This window comes from Ranitomeya variabilis, chromosome 3 (genome assembly GCF_051348905.1).
Source record: "Ranitomeya variabilis isolate aRanVar5 chromosome 3, aRanVar5.hap1, whole genome shotgun sequence".
Taxonomy (NCBI): domain Eukaryota; kingdom Metazoa; phylum Chordata; class Amphibia; order Anura; family Dendrobatidae; genus Ranitomeya; species Ranitomeya variabilis.
The window spans coordinates 218,387,256-218,413,022 of NC_135234.1; the positions used below are offsets into that span (position 1 = coordinate 218,387,256).

Genomic DNA, 25,767 nt, shown 5'->3' on the forward strand with positions numbered 1-25,767 from the left:
AGCAATCCTCTTTTCCTGGAGTCTTCTTACATGAGATCGTGGCTGAGTTAAGCTATCTGATAAATCGGTATGAACGTGAGTACAGGTCAATACGGAAGCGCCCAAAAGAATAGGTCTATCCAGGCACCACTGCGTTCTACATACCCATGAGTCAGAATAGTAAAAAGGAATAGCCTGCCTTCAGAGACAGTAACTCAAGGTCTGTGCTGAACCTCAGTGGAAAAGGACATTTCCCAGATACACAGTAACCCAGTTCCCAGCCAGACCCCAGTGTGCATAGAAGCACACACTGCAGATAAACAGTGAGAAGTATAACCCTCATCATCCACTCTTCCTGCCTGCAAACAAATCATGTCTGAAGCAAGGAATACAATGTCCCTACCAGACTTACAAACACAGGACAGAGACCCAGATCCCCATCCACCAGCTAGTGAAAGAGGAAAACGTACAGTTAAACCTACATGGAAAGTCATGGAGAATTTAGAGACTGAAAAATGTGTTGTATATAGTGATGTGTCTTCACTGTGGGAGAAAGTGCTGAGTCACATAGACACTGTATCAAGGCCTGCTTCTCATGAGTTACCACTTGAGGGAGCCCTAGAACAATTATGCACAGCATACCAAAGGTATATGGAGAAGACTGACCAATACATTATTCTCCTGAAGAAACTGAATTTGCCAGAGACTTTAAAAGAATTGCAAAGTTTCCAGCAGCTTAATTCTGAAAGGGACTGCACCGTACGCGACATTAAGACAAAGATAGAGGCTAAAATTGCACGGACACCGGATGCATCATCTCGCTCATCCAAATCGTCTAAGCACTCAAAACGCTCATCTAGGTCAAGTTCATCAAAATATTCCACTCTCAGCCAGCAGCTTATAAGGGCACGTGCTAAGGCAGAAACGTCTAAGATACAAGCAGCCTTTGCGCAAAGGAGAGCAGAAATGGATGCAGCCACAGCACAAAAGAGAGCAGAAATGGATGCAGCCGCAGCACAAAAGAAAGCAGAAATGGATGCAGCCACAGCACAAAAGAGAGCAGAAATGGATGCGGATGCAGCACGCAAGGAAGCTCTGGAGAAGGAATGTGAGCACGCAACAGCCATGGCGGAGTTAAGGATCCTGGAGCGAGCTATCAGTGGGAGTCAAAGAGACAGCATCAGTTTGTGTGAAGTGGAAGCGGAGGACCCTATTGAACGCACAAGAGACTACGTGCTAAGCCAAAATGGCGAACCGCAGATCATCACTAACACTTCTGATGGCGTTCATGCTTCTCCAGGACACCAGGATGCCGATCCACTTACAGAACCCTACACTCAAGGTCAGTACAATGCTCCCAAACTTGAACTTCCTTCGTATTCCAGTATGCGCCAAGACCATGCATCTCATCAAACTCCACAGGCTATTATCTACACGCAACCCAATATACCGGCAGGTCATTATACTCTCGACAACCGCACAGTACCAGCTCCGCATGTAGCAGAGACTATACCCACCAAACCGGTTGCTGGACTAAATGCATATGCCACTCCATACTTACCCACATTTCAAGGCCAAGACGTCTCCACTCCTATGTACAACACCGCTCAGCCCACATTCGTGCATCCTAAGTCAGAAAGAACAGACATGTCCGACTTCGCAAGGTACATGATTCGCCGCGAACTTACTAAAACCGGTCTCACAAGGTTTGACGACCAACCTGAAAATTACAGAGGTTGGAAAAATGCCTTTAGAACCGTAACTAGTGACCTCGGCATCACTGCTGCCGAAGAGCTGGACCTGCTAATCAGATGGCTAGGACCACAATCCACCGAGCGTGTCAAGAGACTCAGGTCTGTACATATCAGTAATCCAACGGCTGGTCTCATGGCTGCATGGGAAAGACTAGAGAAAAACTTTGGCAGTCCAGAAGCCATAGAGGACGCACTGTTCAAGCGATTACAGAGTTTTCCAAAGATATCAAGCAAGGACAGTTCAAAGTTCCTAGAGCTCAGTGACTTGCTGTTAGAGCTCCAGCTGGCCAAGGCAGACACCCACCTACCTGGCCTCAGCTACCTGGACACTGCTCGTGGAGTAAATCCCATTATCTCCAAGCTACCGTACAACTTGCAAGAAAGGTGGACTACACTAGGGTCAAAATACAAGAAAGACCATCAAGTGTCATTTCCTCCATTCTCCTACTTCTGTGAGTTTATAAAAGACGTGGCAGAGCGCAAGAACGACCCAAGCTTTTCTTACCAAGAATCCAGTGGCCCAGCTTCACCTCCTTCTAAATACGTCAGCGCACGCTCGAACGACAGAAACCGCAGAGGTCCAGTGTCAGTGAAGAAGACGGATATTCTTCCCTTACCAACACCAGCCCCAGACAAGAGTAACAAAGGTGAAAAGATAGAGAACCCAAATCGTGAATGTCCCATCCACAAGAAGCCACATCCCTTAAAAAAGTGCATCGGCTTCAGGAAGAAACCGCTCCAGGAACGCAAGGAGCTTCTAAAGAGGTTCGGGGTATGCTACAGATGTTGTGCTTCTACTGAACACCTTGCTAAAGACTGTAAAACTACAATTAAGTGCATGGAGTGTGACAGTGAGGACCACGTACAAGCACTCCACCCATTCCGTCCTGACTCTACACTTACTCCTTCCCCCACCACGAGCCATGGCGGGGAGGACGCAGCTCAAACTGCAAGCCATACCACAATATCTTCTTCATGCACAGAAGTCTGCGGAGAAGACCTTTGGGACAAGTCCTGTGCGAAGATTTGCCTGGTGAACGTATATCCCAACGGTCACCCAGAGAAAGCCGTGAAGGTGTACGTCCTTCTGGATGATCAGAGCAACCGATCACTTGCAAGGTCAGAACTCTTTGATATGTTTAACTTAAAGGGAAATGCTTACCCTTACACCTTAGGTACCTGCAGTGGTGTTACAGAGGTTTATGGGAGAAGGGCCAGTGGTCTTACAGCGACATCTCTCGAGAACACCGTCGAGATACCGTTACCTACACTGGTCGAGTGCAACCAGATTCCATCCAATCGAGAAGAGATCCCAACGCCAGAGGCTGCTCTTCATCACCAACATCTCAAGGGGATAGCAAACAAGATACCAGCCCTCAACAACAGTGCAGATATCCTGATTCTGCTAGGCAGAGACATCCTCCGGCTGCACAAGGTGCGTCAGCAAATTAATGGACCACACGATGCACCATTTGCCCAACGCTTAGATCTAGGCTGGGTAATCATAGGCAATGTTTGCATACACAAGATGAAGAGACCTAACAACATCTCCTCTTACAAGACACACATTTTGTCAAATGGTCGCAGCACCCATTTCCAACCATGCCCACATCACTACTGGGTGAAAGAGAAAGTGAGCAACACCAAGTGGCAACAGGAATCCTTCAACAACATGAACACACTCCAGTCCTGGGAAGAAAACCTCGGGTCATCAGTGTTCGATTCCACAAGTAATGACAACAAGTTGGCACCCACAAGGGAAGATAAAGAATTTATAAAGGTTATGGATAAAGAATTTGTTCAAGACGACTCCAACAGTTGGGTAGCTCCTTTACCCTTTCGTTTCCCAAGAGTGAGGTTGCCGAACAACCTGCAGCAAGCAACTGCAAGGTTCTCATCCTTAAAGCGTACCCTAAAGAGGAAACCAGAGATGGAGAAGCATTTCATTGACTTTATGCAGAACATCTTTGACAGAAATCATGCTGAACCTGCGCCACCACTGAGGGAGGGAGAAGAATGTTGGTATCTTCCATCCTTTGGTGTCTATCACCCTCGCAAGCCTAATCAGATCAGAGTGGTGTTTGACTCCAGTGCTCAGTTTGAAGGCCTCTCTCTCAATAACCTGCTCCTAACTGGGCCCAACCTGAACAACAGCCTCCTTGGAGTATTGATCCGCTTCAGACAAGAACCTATTGCCATAATGGCCGACATTCAGCAGATGTTTCATTGCTTCATTGTGAAAGAAGACAACAGAAACTATCTTAGGTTCCTATGGCACAAGGACAACAACGTCAACAATCAGGTCATAGACTACCGGATGAAGGTCCATGTCTTCGGCAACAGTCCCTCACCTGCTGTGGCGATCTATGGACTGAGACGGACAGCCCAGGAAGGTGAGAGAGAGTACGGTTCCGATGCTCGGCAATTTGTAGAGAAGAACTTCTACGTGGACGATGGGCTCAAGTCCTTGCCCACAAGCGAAGATGCAATTGACCTACTCTCCAGAACACAGGAAATGCTATCCACATCAAACCTCAGACTCCACAAGATTATCTCTAACAGTCAAGAGGTAATGAACGCGTTTCCATCTGAGGACCATGCCACAAACCTAAAGGACCTCAACTTGGGTTCCGATGTTCCTCCAACACAGCGCAGCCTTGGTCTACTGTGGGATATCAAACGGGACACCTTCACTTTCCAAGTGTCACCCTATGACAAACCCTTTACCAAACGAGGAGTCCTATCTGTCATAAATAGCATCTATGATCCTCTCGGGTTTGTAGCACCCATCACTATTCAAGGCAAGATACTGTTAAGACAGCTTACGGCCGAGAACACGGATTGGGACACCCCGCTCCCAACTCAGAAACAGCAAAGGTGGGAGGCGTGGAAGAAGTCTCTGAAGTTCTTAGAGCAACTCCAAGTCCCACGTTGTTATTCTCCAAGATCACCTTCGACTGCAATCAGAAGAGAAGTCCATATTTTCTCTGACGCATCTACAGAAGCCATAGCCGCAGTAGCTTATCTGATGACCTTAGGAGCTAACAAGGTACACTGTGGTTTCATCCTGGGTAAAGCCAAATTAACTCCAAAGCCTGCACACTCTGTACCCAGACTCGAGCTTTGTGCTGCGGTATTGGCAGTAGAAATTGCTGAAGTTGTACAAGACGAAATGGACATTACAATTGATTCCTTTACTTTCTACACTGACAGCAGGGTGGTACTCGGGTACATTCACAACCAAACAAAGCAGTTCTATACATATGTGAGCAACAGAGTTGAGCGCATCAGAAGTTTTTCTACCCCTGAGCAGTGGCATCACATCTCCACCGATTTAAACCCAGCCGACCGAGGTACAAGACTCGCAGCTGCTTCTAAGCTTGGTGACAACATGTGGTTGACGCCTCCCAGTCTCCTGTACGAAGATTTCTGTGCGAACAACACCAAAAATGCTTATGAGCTGGTGGAACCAGAATCTGACAAGGAGATAAGACAAACTATTTCTGCTCACTATACTTCAATGACATCTAGGCAAGGTTTGAAGTCTCATCGTTTTGAACGCTTTTCAAGCTGGTCCTCCGTTGTACGAACTGTAGCTCGTCTCATTCACATTGCTCGCTGTTTTGCAAAGGACAAGCCCTCAGGGTGCCATGGTTGGCACGTGTGTAAGAGTCGTCTTACTGCCGACGACATAGACCATGCTGAACAAGTTATCATCAGGTGTGTGCAACAAGAAGAATATTCACATGAGATTGGCAGTATTACCAAGGGAGTCAGCGTGTCCAAAAACAGCACTCTACTCGACTTGAATCCAGTAGTCGATCATCTCAAGTTTCTAAGAGTGGGAGGACGTTTAAGTAAATCAGACCTATACGATAAGGAGCAGAACCCTATCATCATTCCAGGTCGACATCACGTCACTACTCTGTTGATTCGGCACTATCACGAACGAGTACAGCACCAAGGCAGACATCTTACTGAAGGTGCCATCAGGTCTGCTGGCTTGTGGATCATGGGAATGAAGAGGTGCGTCTCTTCAGTTCTCCATAGATGTGTCAAGTGTCGAAGGTTACGAGGAAAACACCAACAACAACAAATGGCGAACCTCCCAGCAGATCGACTGAGCATGGACCAACCGTTTTCATATGTTGGTGTAGACATCTTCGGGCCATGGTCGGTTGTTACCAGGAAAACCCGTGGAGGAGCCGCGAACAGTAAGCGATGGGCTGTCCTATTCACCTGTCTCAGTATCCGTGCAGTTCACATCGAGGTTATTGAATCCATGGATACCTCCAGCTTCATCAATGCCCTAAGAAGATTCTTTTCCATCCGGGGACCTGCCAAACAACTCCGGTCCGACTGCGGCACAAACTTTGTAGGAGCCTGCAAGGATCTGCAGTTTGACAACTTCTTGTCCGACAATGGATGCACTTGGGTATTCAACCCTCCACACTCTTCACACATGGGTGGATCTTGGGAACGCATGATTGGTGTTGCACGAAGGATCCTCGACTCCATGTTGCTGGACCATAAACTTCCCCTTACTCATGAAGTTCTGGTCACCTTCCTCGCAGAAGTGTCAGCCATAATAAATGCTAGACCTTTGGTTCCAGTATCATCCGACCCCGATGCTCCAACGATACTTACTCCAGCTACACTCCTTACACAGAAGATTGGAGCCGCTACAGTCCCACCTGGGAATTTCGATAACAAGGACATTTACAAACGTCAGTGGAGACAAGTTCAACACCTGGCTAATGTGTTTTGGCATCGCTGGAAGACCGAATATTTACACTTGCTTCAAAACCGTCACAAATGGCAGACGCCCAGTCCCAATCTCCAAGAAGGAGACCTTGTTCTCTTAAAGGACAAAGAGGCTCATCGTAATGACTGGCCAATGGGACTTATCACCAAAGTCCTACCCGGTGAGGACGGAAAGACTCGTAAGGTAGAAGTTAAGGTGACAAAAGGGGGCTCTACCCGAACCTTCTTCCGCCCGGTCACTGAACTCGTGCTGCTTCTACGAAAGGAGGACATCACATGAACTGAACATGCTCCTGGACGTTGTTCACGGCGGGGAGCATTCCTCCTCATTCCCCAGTTTATTGAATGTTGACATTTTCCATTGGATTGAACCCTTAACATTCCCATTGGATTCTGGGTTGGTGGAAGAGTTTGCATGTTTGCGGCTTCCCCAATCTGAAGATGGGTTTTATATACTTGAACTTATCTTTCGGTGTGATCTACGGGTCAACAACAACGAGTTGGACTTAAAAATCTTTTATGTTTATTATTGCATGCATGTTTTCTTCCTCTTGTTTTTTCAGGTTCGAACGACTTCGAAAAATTACGGACATCGTGAAATCCAAGGATTTCAGACGGGGAGTGTCATGTCCCACGACTTGAGAAATCATTTAATGTTTGCATTGTTTGTGTTCCATCCTTTCTTTCTAGGCAGAAGTTTGCCTTTCCCTTTATTTTGTCCCAACTCTCTCACTGTAGTCCTGTGATGTATGTTTGTTCACGCCCTTATTCTCCATTTTGTCATCATCCCCATATCTGTATGCATCCTATTACATGTCCTCTGTTGAATATTCCTTTTTACCTGCTACTTTCATCATAATACAAGAATTTCGGTTAAAGCAATCCTCTTTTCCTGGAGTCTTCTTACATGAGATCGTGGCTGAGTTAAGCTATCTGATAAATCGGTATGAACGTGAGTACAGGTCAATACGGAAGCGCCCAAAAGAATAGGTCTATCCAGGCACCACTGCGTTCTACATACCCATGAGTCAGAATACTTTTCTTTGTCTGCTGTACGGCTGACCATGGAGTCTGTCAAGATCATAGAAAGTTGAATAAAATTATATCCAATGTCTTATTCCAGAGAAATCTACATTTTTCCTGCTATATAAATGAGCTGTTACCTCTCCTAGCAGGTGACCTCTCATAGCGTTTCAGCTTCCATCTCACACAGACAGTGTGGGAAAAAGGGCAGTACAGCACAGCTGACAGCACTGGTGAGACGACAACTGCAAATGTAGTTGGAATTGTACAAAATTCAACTCTTCTGTACTGTACTCATCTGCCCAATTTCCAAAGTTGTCCTCAGAGGATGATCTTGGTAATCGGGTAATGGGTTTGGTATGGGTTCATCTAGTTCCACGTTGACTCTCTCTTTAGCAATAATATAATTGTGGAGAACCACACAAGCCTTCACCACCTCATCAACTCTCTCAATTTTCAGATTTATAGCGGATCCTAAAATCCGCCATTTGGAGACAAGGATTCCAAAGGCGCACTCCACAGTTCTTCTGGCCCTGGACAGTCTATAATTAAAAATACTTTTTGTGTGGTCCAAGCCCCGACTGGAGTAGGGTTTCAGTAGGTTGGCACACATTTGAAATGCCTTATCCCCAACCACCACAAATGGCATTGCCGGGCCTTCGGTGTTGGGAAGAGGTCGTGGCTGGGGGAAATTAAAATTGTTCTGATATAATCTTCGGCCCATATCAGACTCCTTAAATGTCCGTGAATCATTTGCACGGCCAAACGCTCCAATGTCCATGGCGACAAACCTGCAGTCCGCACCTGCAATTGCCATGAGCACGGTGGAAAAATATTTTTTATAATTAAAAAACAGAGATCCACTTCTTGCAGGCTTTGTAATCCTAATATGCTTCCCATCCACAGCTCCAATACAGTTAGAGAAAGAACACAATTGTTCAAATTTTTGGGCGTTGGCCTCCCATAATTCAGTTGTAGGGAGGGGTAAAAATTCTTCACGGACATTGTCCCACAAAGCGCGGTATGTGTCGGCAATAATTCCAGAAAGTGTGGAGACTCCAATCCTGAATTGGAAATGCAGGGATCTCAAGGTCTCTCCGGTAGCCAGGAAACTGCCAAACAGATAAATTTAAAAATTAAATTAAGTACATTGAAATATAAAAATAGAATAAAACAAAAAAAAAAGAAGGAAACATTGCTGAACATATGACAGGCCTTTACATTGCAAGATAACGTACCGTAGAGTCACCAGCAGCCGTTCCTCAGCAGAAATTGATCTCCGGAGCTGTGTGTCCTGCCTGCTAATGGATCCTTCCACAAGACGAAGCAGATATTGGAAGCTGTCTCGAGACATCCTGGTAAATTCAAAATATTTTTCCAGGTTGTCGTTTAGCTCGCCAAACAAGCAATGGTAGGCTCCACGGCTCTCCCAGACTTCCACTATAGGGTGTAGCCAAAAGCGCCGATGAAGACTCTTTCTCCGTTTCTCTCTTTTCCTTTGCTCGTAATAGGCAATAGCGTAAGCATTAGACAAGGCAAACTCCAACTCCATATTCATGTAGATACTCTCCATGGAACGCTCCATCATGATGCTGTAAACACAAGCAAAATGGGAGGAATTCATCTCTACAAGGGTCTATATACACAAATTCCATTGCACCCACCCTCCTCTATCCATTGGTGGTCCTTTCTATATACACAAATTCCATTACTCCCACCCTCCTCTATCCATTGGTGGTCCTTATCTCTTGTCTAGACACAAAATTTGGCTTTTGTTTCCCAGCAATTGGGTAAAGAATGTCACAACGCATGCGTCCAAAAATGCAGCGTTTTTGAAAAACGCAATAAAAACGCACACATAACGCTGCATTTTTTGACACATACGTTGAACGCATGCGTACAAAAAATGTTGCGTTTTGCGTGCATTTTAATTGCGTCATGCGTTGCGTCGACGACGCTGCGTCCAAAGACGCGAATGTGAACGTAGCCTTAGTTGTAATCAGGTACAGCTCTGCAGCAGAGCTGAAAAAAAACAGACAACTGCTGATGCATATCTGTTTGTAATGGCACAACGTTCAGTTCTGCTGTACTATGTTATAATGTGATATGATGTGGGTAGTGCATTATCTCAAGCTGGCTGGTAGCAGCCATTATGCAAACGTGCGAGCTCCACCAATCAGACACATAATACTTGCATACAGTATATACATTTATCAAGCACAAGCATTCATCTATGGGTGAGTATGATAAGCTTGTGTTGCCTTCTATAGTGAATGGGCAACCAGTGCTATGACTTGTGCAGGATAGAAATATAAGTGGGCAGCATGGTGGCTCAGTGGTTAGCCTAGGTTCAAACCCCACCAAGGACAACATCTGCAAAGAGTTTGTATGTTCTCCCCGTGTTTGGTGGGTTTCCTCCTGGTACTTCGGTTTCCTCCCACACTCCAAAGACATACCGATAGGGAATTTAGATTGTGAGCCCCATCAGGGACAGCGATGATAATGTGTGCAAACTGTAAAGCGCTGTGGAATATGTTAGCGCTATATAAAAATAAAGATTATTTATCAGTGTAGTGGCTGTACAAAATATGACCCTGGCTGCTACATTCAGGATAGACTGGAGAGTGAACAGTTTAGGGAGACTGATCAGCAGTGAGTAGTAAAAATGAGAAATGAATAAGAGTGACAGTAATATTTTTTATGGGAGGATTCTGGAGATGTTTTTAAGCTGCCAATGACACAAGCTTGTGAGTGAGTGGATGTAGGGAATGAAACAAAGTTCCAAGTCAAATATAACCCCAAGATAGAGGATGTGCTGCTTGGGAGGTATGGTGGAACCACACTCAGAAATATGGTAGACATTTCATAGTTAGAAAGGTTAGTAGAGGGGGGAAACACAAGGAGTTCCATATTGGAAATATTCAGTTTGAGATGTATAGAGGACAAGATGTTAGAGACAGCCAACAGTCATTGGTGTTTTGTAGTAGACGTAATGAGGGGGTAATGTTAGGAGGAGAAGTGTATGATTGGGTGTCATCAGAATAGAGATGGTACACCCTGAGAAATCCCACAGAGGAAAAGAAGAACCAGTAAATTATACAATTAAGTGGTAGTGGTAGAAATTAGTGACCATAACATTTAACTGATAGTATAAGCATTAAGTCAGGGAAGGACTGGGAGTAGGTTGGGGCCAACGATGACTGCAAGTCACAAAAGCAGCAAGTCATAACAGAAAAGGAAGGAAGGTTGTGTTCAGAGAGCAGAAGAGGAGCCTTAGTAATACCACTGACAATAGGCTCATGTCACAGCTCATTTTTGACCACCTCTATGCTCTGAATCTCCTTATGGGCAAACAGGTTTTAATTTTAATGTCCTCCTCATTTAAAATGTTTGTCCACTTCTAGTACAACCCCTTCTCATTCTGAATGTTTGCCTCCATTAAACAAAAACACCTATACTTACCTCCCGTGCCGGCACCATTCCAGCGGTGTAGGCTCTCGTGTACCAGGGCTCATGTGAGGTTGTTATGTCACGTGAGCCTTGTGCCCAATCAGTGTTGGTGTCACGCTGGTGTCCCTGCCTTCAGATGTATAAGTAATCAACAGGAAGTGAGAGCTGTGCCTGATGCTCACTTCCTGTTAATTACTTATCTGTCTGAAGGCCGGGGCAGTGATGCTAGTGCTGATTGGGCACAGGCCTCACATGAAATAATAACCTCACATGAGCCACGAGAACACGAATGCTGATGCTGCTGGAACGGCGCCTGCGCGGAAGGTGAGTATAAGTGTTTTTATTTTATTTCAGATATTCATATTGAGAAGAGGTTGTCCTAGTAGTGGACAACACCTTTAAAAAAAATAAATCAACATGAAAATTCAGTCCAATCTGCAAGTATCATGTGATAGAACACAGGGAGCTAACAGATCGTTATATAGCTTGGTAAGAAAAGATTCAGTATAACTCACAGTTTTAATCATTTAAATCTTCGCTAGTGCTGGGATTTTTGATCCAGTGGACTGTCCTATTGTAAAGTGGCCACGAGAGGTAGTTATGCCCGAACTGCTGTCCGGGTATACTTTGGCACTTTATAGCAAAACAATGTCCCAGTCCCAATTTGCTGTCAGGTGTGGGGTGCATCACACTGCTGCTGCAGGCCTTCGCTATCTCCAGTCCTCCATCTTCAGGAGTCGCTACACATAATTCAGGGAACACCAAGTTCATTGCAACAAGCAAACATTTAATTGTCAGTTCAAGTTCATCAGGTTGTAACACGTGGGATAGGGCACAATGCTTCATATTTCTTCCTTCCTACTATCTTCAGCCCTACCACTTGTTTATCTTGGACTATCCCCATCCCTCTGATGCTGCCCATCTCAGGGATTTCTTGTCCACTTCAGCAGTGCACCCAAGATTCATTACCTTCTATCTATACAGGTCTCTGTCCATCTTTCCTTGTTTGCCAGAGGACATGATGTGCCCAGCAGCTCCTATGCCAGAACTTGGGCTCCAGACATGACAGGAGCATCCACTCAGGATTCCAGTATTTTCCTTAGAATAAATCTTCAGCCCTACCACTCTTTGCCCTGTGCTATATCCAAGCCCCACTGACTGTCAGCCTCAGGGATTTCTTGTCCACTTCAGCAGTGCACTCAGGATCCATTACGTTCCGTCTGCCCTGTCCATCTTCCACTGTGCACCAGAGGACATGATGTGCCCGGCAGCTCCTATGCCAGAGCTTTGGCTCTGAACATGATAGTATTCCAGTATGGCTTTCCACTGCATTAAGTGACTGGTACATGCTGTAGCAGCCCACCGTTCTTGAACTTGACCTTGTCAGTGCACTTCACAGTCTGAGTCATTAACAGGAAGTGCCCACTTTTTACTAACACTAGTCCCTACCCACTGGGCTAGTTCTATATTTTAACTATGGCCTCCCCGCTAACTCCCTTGCACCACTCCAGTCTGTCCTCAACTCTGCTGCTCGGCTAATTCACCCCTCAACTCGCTACTCCCCTGCTTCACCCCTCTGCAAATCCCTCCACTGGCTCCCAAATCCCCAGAAAATCCAGTTCAAACTACTAACACTGATCTACAAAGGCATCCACAACCTGTCCCCTCCCTATATCTCTGAACTAATCTCCCACTATCTTCCCTCACGTAATCTCCGATCCTCCCAAGACCTCCTTCTCTCCTCCACACTTATTCGTTCCTCACACAACCGCCTCCAAGATTTCTCCAGAATATCCCCCATCCTCTGGAATTCCAAGCCTCAACACGTCCGTTTATCCACAACCCTCGTATCCTTCAGACGGAACCTGAAAACCCATCTCTTCAGGAAAGCCTACAGCCTGCAATAACCATTCTGCCACATCACCAACCACCCGAGCTGCCGCCATGTCACCAACCACCCAAGCTGCCGCCACGTCACCAACCACCCGAGCTGCCGCGTTGCCACCGCTAGAGCTGCCACCCCACCAACCACCCGAGTTGCCGCCTCACCAACCACCCGAGCTGCCGCCTCACCACCACCAGTGCTGCAGCATACCGACCTCCTGTCTCTTCCCCATTATCCCGAAGAATGTAAGTCCGCAAGGAAAGGGTCCTCTCCCCTCTATACGAGTCTGTCACTGTAGATTTGTTTACTGTTAACGATATCTATAACCCTGTATGTAACCCCTTTTCACATGTACAGCACCATGGAATTAATGGTGCTATATAGATAAATAATAATAATAACAACTATATTCTATCCCTTAGCCAGTGATGACAAACCTTTTAGAGACTGAGTGCCCAAACTGACAAAGAGTCAACACAGCAATTTAACTTGCATATTGAGGTTTTGGTTTAGAAAAAACAACTCATGCAGAGAGCAGGCAGTGGCAACAGAGAGCAGCCACAGACAAAAGCAGGGGTACCAGACTGCAGATATACAGTGGGGAAAGAAAGTATTCAGTCAACCACCAATTGTGAAAGTTCCTCCACTTAAAAAGATTTGCAAAATAAATCTTGCCAAATCAGACAAGCTTATTTTCTGGATTTGTTTTCTCATTTTGACTTTCATAGTTGTGGTCTACCTGTGATGTCAATTACAGGCCTCTCTCATCTTTTTAAGTGGGAGAACTTTCACAACTGGTGGCAGACTAAATACTTTTTCCCCCCACTGTAAAGGAATATGCTTCCTATCCTGGTATATGCCCCTTATCCTGGTATATGCACCTTCATCCTAGTATGTGTGCCATCATCCTGATATATGTGTCTCATGCTTGTGCCACCCACCCTGGTTTATGCCCCCCACCCTTGTATATGCCACTCATCCTGGTATATGCACCCTCATCTTGGTATATGCACCCTCTGACTGGTATATGCACCCTCTGACTGGTATATGCATCCTCATCCTGGTATATGCACCCTCATCCTGCTAAATGCACCCTGATCCTGGTATATGCACCCATGTCCTGGTATATGCCTCCACCAACCATGTATATGCTCCCCCATCCATGTATATGCTCTCCCATCCATGTACGCTCCCCCATCCTTGTATATAATACCCCATCCTTGTATATGATGCCCCTATCCTTGCATATACTCCCACAATCCATGTATATGACTCCATCCTGGTATATGCTCCCACATCCTTGTATATGCTTCCACATCCTGGTATATATGCACCCCCATCCTGGTATATGTCCCCTTTCCTGGAATATATGCTGCCCATCCTTGTATATGCTCTTCATTCTGGTATATATGTTCACCCATCCTGGCATATGCCCTTCATCCTGGTATATGTTCCCCCATCCTTGTAAATGCCCCTCATCCTGGTATATGCACCTTCATCATGGTATGTGCATGCTCATCCAGGTATATGCATGCTCATCCTGGTATATCTACCCTCCTCATGGTATATGCACTGTCATCATAGTATATGCATCCTCATCCTGGAATATGCACCCTCATCCTGGTATATGTGTGAGGGAGGGCCAGGGCCGTAGTCATAGCCGAGGACACCGGGGGATTTGTGCCCTGGCCTCCCATCACATGAAAATAGTGTCCTTTACTCTGCATACCTGTGGCTCCACTTTCTACACCATCAGGGTCCACTCTGCTCTGCTGTATGCTCCTTATAGACGGTTCCGCATAAATAGAGACACAGTCCATTTCAACTTTCAAATGAACAACTTTACTGATTTCTTTACGCAGCACATCCATATTCTTCACAGCATTTACAGCAGGTTTCACATTGCACATTTCTTCCTCTTTCCCTGCCCTTCGCTCTCTGTCACACAGCATGTACCCTGGTTAAACATGGTCTTGCATGGTTCCTCAGCATCCTCCCTGTTCAGCTCTGCTACAGTTAGACATTCCCTAGTCTGTTTTGCACCAGACATGAGAGTATCAGCCTCCTAAGTCAGTTGCCACCTGGCGAGCAACCCGCCCATCTGTACCGTCTCTTGCGGTGACACAGCGTCCTCCTGGTCCAAACTCACTGCATCTGAGAGTTCCCTCAGCCGTTTCGGACCGGATCTGAGGGCATTAGACCATGCGGTAAGCTGCCACATCATGGAGCCACATGCGTCCTTGTACTGTCACTACTTCTGTCTTAAGCTTCTTTTCCTGCTGCTGTTCTGGCCTACTACTGTTCAGGCCTGCTGCTGAGGATGGCTGGGCATCTCCCTTAATCAACGTTGCATGGCCACTGCTATCATTCCGGGCACTTAAGCCCATGCAGGTGGCTTGGGCACCCTGGTACGACTGACTGCTATGAGGAAATTCTCCCTCTCTTAGCTGCAGCTGATCCCTCCTATGTTTAACTATTTTCTACCCTATACTATCTTCCATTCTATATATTGCCCCATCTAGTGGCCAGAAATGGGTACTATTCTTTCCATAATAACAGGTTCACAACACGACAATTATGTACATTACACTATACACATAATATTCACAGTATCAACCCAAAGGAAGGAAGTGGAGTATTGACGGTCCCGTACACCCCTTACATTCGCCTGCTCCATCATTGTATATGTTTCCCCAATCCATGTATATGCTCCCCCAATTTTGTATATGCTCCCCCATCCTTGAATATAATTCCCCATCCATGTATATTATTATTATTATTAAGCAGGCCACAGGTTTCAAGCAATATGGGAAATAAAAAGGATCTCTCTGCTGCTGAAAAGCGTTAAATAGCGCAATGCCTTGGACAAGGTATGAAAACATTTGATATTTCACGAAAACTTTAGAGGGAACATCATACTGTGAAGAGTTTTGTGACTGAAACGGAGCACAGACAGAGTTCATGCAGATAAAGGCATAATGAGGAAGGTTTCTGCCAGACAAATTCATTGGATTAAGAAAGTAGCTGCCAAAATACCATTACAAAGCAGCTATCAGTTATTTGAAGCTGCTGGTGCCTCTGGAGTCCCTCGAACCTCAAGGTGTAGGATCCTTCAAAGGCTTGCTGTGGTGCATAAACCTACTATTCGGCCACCGCGAAACAGTGTTCACAAGCAGAAACGGTTGCAGTGGGCCCAGACATACATGAAGACTAATTTTCAAACACTCTTGTTTACTGATGAGTGTCGAGCAACCTTGGATGGTCCAGATGGATGGAGTAGTGGATGGTTGGTGGATGGCCACCATGTCCCAACAAGGCTGCGACGTCAGCAAGGAGGTGGAGGAGTCATGTTTTGGGCCGGAATCATGGGGAAACAGCTGGCAGGGCCCTTTAAGGTTCCTGAAGGTGTGAAAATGACCTCAGCAAAGTATATAGAGTTTCTGACTGACAACTTTCTTCCATGGTTTAAAAAGCCTAAACATACCTTCAGAAGCAAAATCAACTGCCTGCATGACAATGCACCATCTCATGCTGCAAAGAATACCTCTGAGTCATTGGCTGCTGTGGGCATAAAAGGAGTGAGTTAACTCATGGTGTGGCCACCATCGTCCCCTGACCTCAATCCTATAGAGAACCTTTGGAGTATCATCAAGCAAAAGATCTATGAGGGTGGGAGGCAGTTCACATCAAAACAGCAGCACTGGGAGGCTATTCTGACTTCATGCAAAGAAATACAAGCAGAAACTCTCCAAAACCTCACAAGTTCAATGGATGCAAGAATTGTGAAGGTGATATCAAAGAAGGGTTCCTATGTTAACATGTAACTTGGCCTGTTAGGATGTTTTGGAGTTGAATAGCTTGTTTGTTCAGTAAATGTGACCTCCTAATGCTGCAAATTCCACAAATGAGCATTTCCTTCCCGACATGTGACGGTATAGTACGTCACATGTCGGGACCCCCGCTTTGATGTGCGCTCCGGCGGTGAGCGCACATCAAAGTCGCGACATGTCAGCTGTTTTTTACAGCTGACATGTGCGCGCAATAGCGGCGGGTGAAATCGCGATCACCCGCCGCTATTAACTAGTAGTGTTGAGCGATACTTTCCGATATCGGAAAGTATCGGTATCGGAAAGTATCGGCCGATACCGTCACAGTATCGGAATCCAATCCGATACCAATACCCGATCCCAATGCAAGTCAATGGGACGAAAATATCGGAATTAAAATAAACCCTTTCTTTCCTTGTAGGTTAATTCTACATGAAGGAAAACAACTAAGAATAATGTAGGATGTATTGGGGGAGGTGGCGGAGACATTAAAGGCACAGGGGTTTATCCCAATCAAATAGAATAGCAGTATTTTTAATTTTTTTATGACGTTCGGCGTTAGAAAGAAATTGACTATGTTAATTTTTTATTTATTTTGTCAGATATTGATGTTTCACTACTTCCACGCCCTTCACCCTATTTTTTACTTCTCCCACACTTTCTTCTTCATTATCCTCATCATCAGCTTCTGTGACATCAACTTCTTCACCTTATTCATCTTCTTCTTTTCTACGTATATATATATTTTTTTTTTTACATTGTTCATATTCTTTTTATTTAACTATTATCTTTTTTATATTCAACTTCTTCATCATATTCTTATTTGTGACAGGCATTCCCGTAGTTGTTATCTATAAAAGTTTGAAGATTACACCTTCCGTTCTGCCTGTCACAAAACAGTTACATTTGTCCGCGTTCAGTTTGGCCTGCAGCATCAGGCTTTATCCAGGGGCACCACGAGGAGGAACGGACTCACCCCCATACACTGCTTAGTCTTCTTCTGCTTATAATTTAGATAATATCTTTTGCTCTGATATTTAGTCTTATGCTTAATGTTCTTCTGCTCTTTGTTCTGCAGCCTCTTGTTCTTCTGCTTCTCGGTCTTCCAGGTTGTCGTCGTCATCTCCAGGGTCGTCATCTCCAGGGTCGTCGTCATCGGGGTCGTCGTCATCGGGGTCGTCGTCATCGGGGTCGTCTTCAGGGTCATCGTCTCCAGGGTCGTCGTCATCTCGGTGGTTGTCGTCTCTGGTGTCGTCATCATCTTAGGGGTGGTCTTCCGGGTCATCGTCTTTCGGGTCTTGAACTTGGAAATGTAGCAGAAGGTACAAGAAGGCTGAGAAAATGCCGAGAAACAGCTGATGGAACTGGAACTCGGATGGCTACCCGAAGGTCCAAGAGCCAATGGAACTACCGAGGACCAGCTGACGTTACTGGAACCCGGTTACTAAGCAGGAGGTACCCGTGCCTGAAAGCACTACCAAGGACCACCTGACGTTGGTGGAACTCGGATACCCAGAGGGAGGCACCTAAGCCAAAGGCTCTGCCCGGAACCAGCTGACGGTACTGGAACCAGGATGGGGAGCAGAAGGTACAAGAGCAAAAGACACTGCCGAGAACCAGCTGACGGTACTGGAACCCGGATGGGTAGCCGAAGGTCCAAGAGCCAATGGAACTACCGAGGACCAGCTGACGTTACTGGAACCCGGTTACTAAGCAGGAGGTACCCGTGCCTGAAAGCACTACCAAGGACCACCTGACGTTGGTGGAACTCGGATACCCAGAGGGAGGCACCTAAGCCAAAGGCTCTGCCCGGAACCAGCTGACGGTACTGGAACCAGGATGGGGAGCAGAAGGTACAAGAGCAAAAGACACTGCCGAGAACCAGCTGACGGTACTGGAACCCGGATGGGGACCTATTCAAGCTTGTCTTCCTAGGGCCCCAACTGGCGGTGTGTTAGAGCCCAGGGACAGCAGGAGGAGGAGCAGGAGGAGGAGGAGCAGGGGGAGGGGAGTGTAGGCCGAAGCCTGCACTGGCGGCAGCTTTGGGTGTGTTGTGTCTGCGTGGCTTTTGCAGGACACGTTGCCGGCTACACAGCAGGGGAACAGCTGGCGGTGCTGGACCCCACTGACACATTGGCGAGGTGTTTGGCTCTGTGCAGCCAGCACTTCCGGACAGCAACTAGCGTTGTTGGAGCCCGGGCTCTGCAGGTGGAGCAGAGTGTAGGCCGAAGCCTAATTGAACCGATTTCAAAAGTCACCTTTAACCCCCCCTCAGGGGTTACAAAGTAGAAGAGCCACAGCTTATGCAGCAGCAGTGCTGCGCAAGTCAAAGGTTGCTCTTGTAATTTTTCTCCTTGCACACGCTGAATGGAACACGTATAACATTTAGCCCTTTATACAGTCAAACTGTGTAATGGAGGCGAGAGTTCCCTTTGTAATGAGACGCAGCACAGGTGTCAAGAATCCCACCTTGGTGCTGGGTGCAGCCTCCCGAGCGTTGTTATTTGCTGTACAGGAGTCTGCGCTGTCGTGTTATCCCCTGGCCTAGCGCCGTTAGCGCTGCCCATCTTCTGGCATCATGTAATGTCGGCCGGTGCGGTTCGCGATGCCCATGAATCCCAGCCCCGCAGTGTCTTAACATTGTTAAAACACTGCGGGGCTGGGATTCAGGGCCTGGCGCAGCACATATGTTCGCCTCTCACACTCGGGTCCTTACACCCGCTTCAGACTGTGCGGCGTCATCTGATCCCTTATCGCATGCCACGGCCATGAAGCCGCACAGTCCGAACAAGGCGGAAGGAGAGGAGGGACAGGCGAACTGATGCACTGATCCTGCCCATGAATCACACCCTCGCAGTCCCAATAAATAAGACACCGAGGGGCGTCGTGTGGGTCAGGGCGGCCGCAGAGGCGCAGCCAGCCAAACAATGATGCCAGAAGACGGGCAGCGCTACCAAGGGGGTTGCAGCGTGTCATTACAAAGGAAAGTCACACCACCGGGACGGTTAAATGGTCACACAGAGGACACATTTCAGACGTGTTTTCAGTTCCACATGTGCGAGGAGAATACGTTTCTGAGCCACCTTGCACACATGCAGCATTACCGCTGTACAAGGTGGCTGGATAACGTAAAAACGCCTGGGGGAGGGGGGACAGGTTCCCTTCAATTTCAGTTCTTGTGTCTGCGTGGCTTTTGCAGGACACGTTGCCGGCTGCACAGCAGGGGAACAGCTGGCGGTGCTGGACCCCACTGACACATTGGCTGGTGTTTTTCTCTGTGCAGCTAGCACATCTGGGCCCCAACTGGCGGTGTGTTAGAGCCCAGGGACAGCAGGAGGAGGAGCAGGAGGAGGAGGAGCAGGGGGAGGGGAGTGTAGGCCGAAGCCTGCACTGGCGGCAGCTTTGGGTGTGTTGTGTCTGCGTGGCTTTTGCAGGACACGTTGCCGGCTACACAGCAGGGGAACAGCTGGCGGTGCTGGACCCCACTGACACATTGGCGAGGTGTTTGGCTCTGTGCAGCCAGCACTTCCGGACAGCAACTAGCGTTGTTGGAGCCCGGGCTCTGCAGGTGGAGCAGAGTGTAGGCCGAAGCCTAATTGAACCGATTTCAAAAGTCACCTTTAACCCCCCCTCAGGGGTTACAAAGTAGAAGAGCCACAGCTTATGCAGCAGCAGTGCTGCGCAAGTCAAAGGTTGCTCTTGTAATTTTTCTCCTTGCACACGCTGAATGGAACACGTATAACATTTAGCCCTTTATACAGTCAAACTGTGTAATGGAGGCGAGAGTTCCCTTTGTAATGAGACGCAGCACAGGTGTCAAGAATCCCACCTTGGTGCTGGGTGCAGCCTCCCGAGCGTTGTTATTTGCTGTACAGGAGTCTGCGCTGTCGTGTTATCCCCTGGCCTAGCGCCGTTAGCGCTGCCCATCTTCTGGCATCATGTAATGTCGGCCGGTGCGGTTCGCGATGCCCATGAATCCCAGCCCCGCAGTGTCTTAACATTGTTAAAACACTGCGGGGCTGGGATTCAGGGCCTGGCGCAGCACATATGTTCGCCTCTCACACTCGGGTCCTTACACCCGCTTCAGACTGTGCGGCGTCATCTGATCCCTTATCGCATGCCACGGCCATGAAGCCGCACAGTCCGAACAAGGCGGAAGGAGAGGAGGGACAGGCGAACTGATGCACTGATCCTGCCCATGAATCACACCCTCGCAGTCCCAATAAATAAGACACCGAGGGGCGTTGTGTGGGTCAGGGCGGCCGCAGAGGCGCAGCCAGCCAAACAATGATGCCAGAAGACGGGCAGCGCTACCAAGGGGGTTGCAGCGTGTCATTACAAAGGAAAGTCACACCACCGGGACGGTTAAATGGTCACACAGAGGACACATTTCAGACGTGTTTTCAGTTCCACATGTGCGAGGAGAATACGTTTCTGAGCCACCTTGCACACATGCAGCATTACCGCTGTACAAGGTGGCTGGATAACGTAAAAACGCCTGGGGGAGGGGGGACAGGTTCCCTTCAATTTCAGTTCTTGTGTCTGCGTGGCTTTTGCAGGACACGTTGCCGGCTGCACAGCAGGGGAACAGCTGGCGGTGCTGGACCCCACTGACACATTGGCTGGTGTTTTTCTCTGTGCAGCTAGCACATCTGGGCCCCAACTGGCGGTGTGTTAGAGCCCAGGGACAGCAGGAGGAGGAGCAGGAGGAGGAGGAGCAGGGGGAGGGGAGTGTAGGCCGAAGCCTGCACTGGCGGCAGCTTTGGGTGTGTTGTGTCTGCGTGGCTTTTGCAGGACACGTTGCCGGCTACACAGCAGGGGAACAGCTGGCGGTGCTGGACCCCACTGACACATTGGCGAGGTGTTTGGCTCTGTGCAGCCAGCACTTCCGGACAGCAACTAGCGTTGTTGGAGCCCGGGCTCTGCAGGTGGAGCAGAGTGTAGGCCGAAGCCTAATTGAACCGATTTCAAAAGTCACCTTTAACCCCCCCTCAGGGGTTACAAAGTAGAAGAGCCACAGCTTATGCAGCAGCAGTGCTGCGCAAGTCAAAGGTTGCTCTTGTAATTTTTCTCCTTGCACACGCTGAATGGAACACGTATAACATTTAGCCCTTTATACAGTCAAACTGTGTAATGGAGGCGAGAGTTCCCTTTGTAATGAGACGCAGCACAGGTGTCAAGAATCCCACCTTGGTGCTGGGTGCAGCCTCCCGAGCGTTGTTATTTGCTGTACAGGAGTCTGCGCTGTCGTGTTATCCCCTGGCCTAGCGCCGTTAGCGCTGCCCATCTTCTGGCATCATGTAATGTCGGCCGGTGCGGTTCGCGATGCCCATGAATCCCAGCCCCGCAGTGTCTTAACATTGTTAAAACACTGCGGGGCTGGGATTCAGGGCCTGGCGCAGCACATATGTTCGCCTCTCACACTCGGGTCCTTACACCCGCTTCAGACTGTGCGGCGTCATCTGATCCCTTATCGCATGCCACGGCCATGAAGCCGCACAGTCCGAACAAGGCGGAAGGAGAGGAGGGACAGGCGAACTGATGCACTGATCCTGCCCATGAATCACACCCTCGCAGTCCCAATAAATAAGACACCGAGGGGCGTTGTGTGGGTCAGGGCGGCCGCAGAGGCGCAGCCAGCCAAACAATGATGCCAGAAGACGGGCAGCGCTACCAAGGGGGTTGCAGCGTGTCATTACAAAGGAAAGTCACACCACCGGGACGGTTAAATGGTCACACAGAGGACACATTTCAGACGTGTTTTCAGTTCCACATGTGCGAGGAGAATACGTTTCTGAGCCACCTTGCACACATGCAGCATTACCGCTGTACAAGGTGGCTGGATAACGTAAAAACGCCTGGGGGAGGGGGGACAGGTTCCCTTCAATTTCAGTTCTTGTGTCTGCGTGGCTTTTGCAGGACACGTTGCCGGCTGCACAGCAGGGAAACAGCTGGCGGTGCTGGACCCCACTGACACATTGGCTGGTGTTTTTCTCTGTGCAGCTAGCACATCTGGGCCCCAACTGGCGGTGTGTTAGAGCCCAGGGACAGCAGGAGGAGGAGCAGGAGGAGGAGGAGCAGGGGGAGGGGAGTGTAGGCCGAAGCCTGCACTGGCGGCAGCTTTGGGTGTGTTGTGTCTGCGTGGCTTTTGCAGGACACGTTGCCAGCTACACAGCAGGGGAACAGCTGGCGGTGCTGAACCCCACTGACACATTGGCTGGTGTTTTTCTCTGTGCAGCTAGCACATCTGGGCAAAAACTGGCGGTGTTAGAGCCCAGGGTCAACAGGAGGAGCAGGGGGAGCGGAGTGTAGGCCGAAGCCTGCACTCGAGCAAGTTGAAAGGAAACCTTTAACCCCCCCCCCCCCCAGGCGTTTGTAGCTGAAAGAGCCATTGTGTACAGCACTAATGCTGGAAAAGGTAAACTTAGCTCTTTTAATTATGGTCCTTGTACATGCGGAACCTAACATTTATGAAATGTGTCTCCTCACAGCGTTAAACCGTCCGGTAGGTGGAACTTTCCTTTGTCGTGTGACGCAGCACAGCCATCATTTTTACCCCCTTGGCGCCGTGCGCCGCCTCCTCAGCGTTGTTTGAATCTGTCCCGGAGCATGCGCTGTTAGGTTACCCCTTGGCCATGCACACATGTTGCGCTGCCCGTCTTCTGACCTCATTTGGTGTCAGGCTGGCTGCGCCTGTGCGGGTGCGCTGGCCGAGATCCCGCCTCGCAGTGTCGTCTAATGTAATCCCACCGCGGGCCTGTGATCCGTGCCCGTGCGCAGTGCATATCCTCTCCTCTCACTCCCCTCCCTACGGCTTCTTTTTCAGACTGTGCGGTGTCACGGCCGTGGCATGCTATTAGGGACCAGCTGACATCGCACAGTCTGAAGAAGCCGTAGGGAGGGGAGTGAGAGGAGAGGATATGCACTGCGCACGGGCACGGATCACAGGCCCGCGGTGGGATTACATTAGACGACACTGCGAGGCGGGATCTCGGCCAGCGTACCCGCACAGGCGCAGCCAGCCTGACACCAAATGAGGTCAGAAGACGGGCAGCGCAACATGTGTGCATGGCCAAGGGGTAACCTAACAGCGCAGGCTCCGGGACAGATTCAAACAACGCTGAGGAGGGGGCGCACGGCGCCAAGGGGGTAAAAATGATGGCTGTGCTGCGTCACACGACAAAGGAAAGTTCCACCTACCGGACGGTTTAACGCTGTGTGGGGACACATTTCATAAGTGTTTGGTTCAGCATGTGCAAGGAGCATCACGAAAAGAGGCACTTTTTCCCTTTGCATCATTACTGCTGCACAAGGTGGCTCCTTCAGTAACAAACGCCTGGGGGGGGGGGGGGGTCAGGTTCCCTTACATTAAACTTGTTGTGCCTGCGTGGCGGTCGCAGTACACGTTGCCGTATACACAGCAGGGGAACAGCTGGCGGTGCTGAACCCCACTAACACATTGGCGAGGTGTTTGGCTCTGTGCGTACAGCACTTCTGGACGGCAACTGGCGGTGTTGGAGCCCAGGGACAGGTGGAGGAGGAGGAGGTTGGAGGAGGTTGGAGGAGGTAGGAGGGATTGCCACACACACAGCAGGGGAACAGCTGACGTTACTGAACCCCAATAACAGAGGAGGGACTGTTGACTGTGCGTACAGCACTTCTGGACGGCAACTGGCGGTGTTGGAGCCCAGGGACAGGTGGAGGAGGAGGAGGTTGGAGGAGGTAGGAGGGATTGCCACACACACAGCAGGGGAACAGCTGACGTTACTGAACCCCAATAACAGAGGAGGGACTGTTGACTGTGCGTACAGCACTTCTGGACGGCAACTGGCGGTGTTGGAGCCCAGGGACAGGTGGAGGAGGAGGAGGTTGGAGGAGGTTGGAGGAGGTAGGAGGGATTGCCACACACACAGCAGGGGAACAGCTGACGTTACTGAACCCCAATAACAGAGGAGGGACTGTTGACTGTGCGTACAGCACTTCTGGACGGCAACTGGCGGTGTTGGAGCCCAGGGACAGGTGGAGGAGGAGGAGGTTGGAGGAGGTAGGAGGGATTGCCACACACACAGCAGGGGAACAGCTGACGTTACTGAACCCCAATAACAGAGGAGGGACTGTTGACTGTGCGTACAGCACTTCTGGACGGCAACTGGCGGTGTTGGAGCCCAGGGACAGGTGGAGGAGGAGGAGGTTGGAGGAGGTAGGAGGGATTGCCACACACACAGCAGGGGAACAGCTGACGTTACTGAACCCCAATAACAGAGGAGGGACTGTTGACTGTGCGTACAGCACTTCTGGACGGCAACTGGCGGTGTTGGAGCCCAGGGACAGGTGGAGGAGGAGGAGGTTGGAGGAGGTAGGAGGGATTGCCACACACACAGCAGGGGAACAGCTGACGTTACTGAACCCCAATAACAGAGGAGGGACTGTTGACTGTGCGTACAGCACTTCTGGACGGCAACTGGCGGTGTTGGAGCCCAGGGACAGGTGGAGGAGGAGGAGGTTGGAGGAGGTAGGAGGGATTGCCACACACACAGCAGGGGAACAGCTGACGTTACTGAACCCCAATAACAGAGGAGGGACTGTTGACTGTGCGTACAGCACTTCTGGACGGCAACTGGCGGTGTTGGAGCCCAGGGACAGGTGGAGGAGGAGGAGGTTGGAGGAGGTTGGAGGAGGTAGGAGGGATTGCCACACACACAGCAGGGGAACAGCTGACGTTACTGAACCCCAATAACAGAGGAGGGACTGTTGACTGTGCGTACAGCACTTCTGGACGGCAACTGGCGGTGTTGGAGCCCAGGGACAGGTGGAGGAGGAGGAGGTTGGAGGAGGTTGGAGGAGGTAGGAGGGATTGCCACACACACAGCAGGGGAACAGCTGACGTTACTGAACCCCAATAACAGAGGAGGGACTGTTGACTGTGCGTACAGCACTTCTGGACGGCAACTGGCGGTGTTGGAGCCCAGGGACAGGTGGAGGAGGAGGAGGTTGGAGGAGGTAGGAGGGATTGCCACACACACAGCAGGGGAACAGCTGACGTTACTGAACCCCAATAACAGAGGAGGGACTGTTGACTGTGCGT

At 49.0% G+C, this 25,767-nt stretch overlaps 1 protein-coding gene across 1 annotated transcript in view; it reads left to right on the top strand.

Annotated features, from left to right (window-relative positions):
• LOC143815679 (complement receptor type 1-like) overlaps window positions 1-25,767 on the top strand; it is a 184,092-nt gene that overhangs the window by 24,704 nt on the left and 133,621 nt on the right. The gene's annotated exons all lie outside the window — the stretch shown is intronic.